The 3259-nt window shown below is 48.3% G+C and overlaps 1 pseudogene; it reads right to left on the bottom strand.

Annotated features, from left to right (window-relative positions):
• The window catches only part of LOC114633614, a 1876-nt pseudogene extending 499 nt beyond the window's left edge, over positions 1-1377 (bottom strand).
• Between the last annotated feature and the right edge of the window lie 1882 nt (positions 1378-3259).

The raw sequence follows: 3259 nt of genomic DNA, 5'->3' as shown, positions 1-3259 counted from the left end.
CCCCACCCCCCCCACCCAACCCCAACCCCCCAACCCCCACCTCTAGGTTCTGAATTTGCAGGTGTGTACCAGTTATCATGGCTCACACCAGAATTGCATTTATAGCATGATAAATGAGCCCAGGCAGCCCTTGGAGGCTCAATTATCACATAACTGCCATCCAAAGAACTCTGGGTCTCGCACTCAAAAACCTCAGGACACTTCTGGGACAAGGCCTTAGAGACATCTACAGGATGCTTCTGTGTGGCAGCATCACAGACTTCAAAGAGAGACTGCCCATTGACAACCTGGTGGACCTCCCCTGAAGTGGGCTGGGAAAAGGTTTCACCAGCCTTCAACTGAGCCAACTGGGTAGCATCAATGACCCACGGACCTGCACTGGAGCCAACTGGGTGGTAGCCTCACTGACGTTCACAGGAGGTGGCTGGGTGGCAGCCTCACAGACCGGCACTGGAGTGGGCTGCGTAGCAGACTCAGGAACCGGCACAGGAGTCGGCTGGGTGTCATATTCAAGGACTGTCACAGGAGCTGTCTGGGTGGCAGCCTCACGGACCTTCACAGGAGCCGTCTGGGTGGCAGCCTCACGGACTGTCACAGGAGTCGGCTGGGTGGCCGCCTTACGGGCCTCCATAAGACGACGCTCCTCTCCAGCCTCCAGAGCCTCCTCTGAGTTGGAAGAAAGCAGTGTAGGCAGGCCGATTAGGACAACCACCCTGTAACCTGAAGGAGTAGGGGCTAAGGGTTCCTAAATACAAGGTCATCTGGCCTTCTAGAACTTTTCCAAAACCCACTTCCCCAAGATGGAGCCCTTCCAAGGAGCCAAGACTTGCCGGGCAGGATAGCCCTACCTACTCCCGGCCCATACTTACTTTCCATGAGTTTCATGCGGCAATGGTGAGCCACATTAGAGAGCATCTGAGCAACGTCCTTTTGAAAAGAAGGCTCTCCGAAGATCCAAATCTCAGCTCGTTTTTCAGGACCCCACACGTTCACATGAATCACTATGTGCAATGTACTTTCAACATGCGGGATGTGCTCTCCGTTCTTACCTGGACAGGGAGCAGGGGGAACCTGCGAGTGAGGTGGCTTCCATTTCTTGGGGCCACAGCCACTTTAGAGGCTTTATCATTTTCAATACAGCAGAACGTTACGTAGTCAGGGTGTACATCGAGGTCAGGCAAAGATTACCTTTGACTTTCCAGTTCACTTACCAAACATGATTTCCACTAGCGACGGTTCCACGTCCATTCTCTTTGGGTCTTCCAGATACTCAACGTGGAACCACTTGGGCAGCTTGGCCTCTTGGACAATTTCAAATTCAGTACCTCCTTTGTGATTCAGCGGAACCAGCGTCTGAAACTTCTTGAGAGTGGCCATACTGTACCCAGCAGTCTCACCGCAGACCTACCCAACTCCAAAACCAGCGAACTCAAAGAATCTGAGCTCAGAGCCCTATTTCAAGGGCTATTCACTGGCCTCTTCCCACTCAAGTCCTTCCAATTGGATCTCAGGCCTTGCTTCCCCTCCCAGAAGCCCCACCTCTGCTCAGGGCATCACTGGCTGCACCTGGGGTGGGGGTGGGCAGCTTGCTGTCCCAGAGCGAGAAGCTGGCTTCTATTTTTAAGGTGTGTGTTGTTGGAAAGCATCAGATATCCTAAGTGTGAACACAGGGAGATGATGACAGTAGACCTCACATCAGGACAGAGTGTTACCTGACTTCAAGGCCAATTTAATCTCACAGGTGACAGGGCTGTGGTGGCAAATGCCTTTAATCTCAACACTCAGGAGGCAGAGACAGGCTGATCTCTGAGTTGGAGGCTACACTAGTCTACAAAGCAAATTCCAGGACAGCCAGGGCTACCTAGGGGAAACTCTGTCTCCAAAAAAAATCAAAGTCTCAGTCCCTGCACCTTAGCTGAGTTGCCTCTCCCTGGGTACCAAGTTTCCATATACTCAAAGAAAACATTCTTGGGCTGGAGAGATAGTCAGCAGTTAAGAGCACTGACTGGTCTTTTAGAGGTCCTGAGTTCAATTCCCAGCAACCACATGGTGGCTCACAACCATCTGTAATGGGATCCGATGCTCTCTTCTGGTATGTCTGAAGACAGCTACAGTGTACTCATATAAAATAAATAAAGAAATCATTAAAATATTTTTCTGTTGCTTTTGGTTTTAAGACAAGTCTTGCTAAGTAACCTGCCCAGACAGGAGTTAAGACATGCTTCTATTGCCAGGCAGGGGTGGTGCATGCCTTTGGTCTCAGTACTGCATAGGCAGGGGCATCTCTGAATTCTGGTCTACAGAGTGAGTTTTAGGACAGCCAGGACTACATAGAGAAACTCTGTCTCGAAAGCCCCCCAACCCCCAATGATATCCTCATGTATGCCAGGATTCCCAATTTCTTTTACTTCTAGAGACAGCTGGGCAGGGGCAAAAAGAAAGCACTTTTAATTAAGGCAACTCCACACACGTGGCTTCCTAAAAAGGGAGAATGTTACATTTGTAGTGCCTCTTTTCTCTTAAGGACAGAATTATATTTCAACTTAGTTTCCTGTTCATGTTATTTATTCATTGCAATTTAAGAAAATCAAATTACAAATTACAGAGGAAATCCTTATTCGAAGAGTCTTCTGGGTGCTGAAGAGATGGCTCTTCAGTTAATTGCACTGACTGCTCTTCCCAGAGGTCCTGAGTTCAATTCCTGTCAACCACATGGTGGCTCACAACCATCTGTAATGGAATCTGATGCTCTCTTTTGCTGTGTCTGAAGACAGCTAAAGTGGATTCATATACATAAAATAAGTAAATTAATACATCTTTTTTTAAAAATCTAAAAAAAAAAAAAAAAGCATCTTCTGTTATCTGGGATGTGGTAGCGCACGCCTTTAATCTGAGAACTCAGGAGGCAGAGGCAGGCAGATCTGAATTCAAGGCCAGCCTGGTCTACAGAGCAAGTTCCAGAACATCTGGGGCTACACAGAGAAACCCTATTTCAAAACAGCAACAACAAAAACAAAACATGAAGTTACAGACCTCCTGGGGTCCAGAGTTTGGGTCTCATTTCCAGCCAGAAGAAAACCCCAAAACTCTATCAGGCTCCTTGTTGTCCTCTCTGTAGGACCTCTCTAAGACAAGGGAGGGTCTAGGCTGCTATAGGTGTTTAATAGGCCAGAAAGAGTCCTGAGATCTGAGAAGAATAGGAATTAAGAGGCAGAGAAAGACATTCAGATGATTGCAGAGTGGACTTACTTCAGGCAGA

Source organism: Grammomys surdaster, unplaced genomic scaffold (assembly GCF_004785775.1).
Source record: "Grammomys surdaster isolate TR1022 unplaced genomic scaffold, NIH_TR_1.0 721, whole genome shotgun sequence".
Lineage (NCBI taxonomy): Eukaryota > Metazoa > Chordata > Mammalia > Rodentia > Muridae > Grammomys > Grammomys surdaster.
The sequence above is the reverse complement of the archived record's forward strand: the minus strand, read 5'-3'. Positions and strand labels throughout refer to the sequence as shown.